Raw genomic sequence first — 298 nt, forward strand, 5'->3', positions numbered from 1 at the left:
GTCACCAAGCCCATATTTTCCAACTACTGATTCTTCTTCTCTGTTCCCAACTTTTGCGTTTCAGTCACCCATTATTATCAATGCATCTTGATGGCATGTTCGATCGATCTCCGACTGTAAAAGTTGATAGAAATCATCTATTTCTTCTTCTTTGACTCTGGTTGTTGGTGCATATATCTGAATCATAGTGGTATTCACTGGACTTCCTTATAAGCGTATGGATATAATCCTATCACTCACGATGTTGTACTTCAAGATTGATCTAGAAATTACTTTTATAACTATGAAAACAACCCCA

This window comes from Elephantulus edwardii, unplaced genomic scaffold, assembly GCF_000299155.1.
Source record: "Elephantulus edwardii isolate Elephantulus edwardi_28Jun2011 unplaced genomic scaffold, EleEdw1.0 scaffold00338, whole genome shotgun sequence".
NCBI lineage: Eukaryota > Metazoa > Chordata > Mammalia > Macroscelidea > Macroscelididae > Elephantulus > Elephantulus edwardii.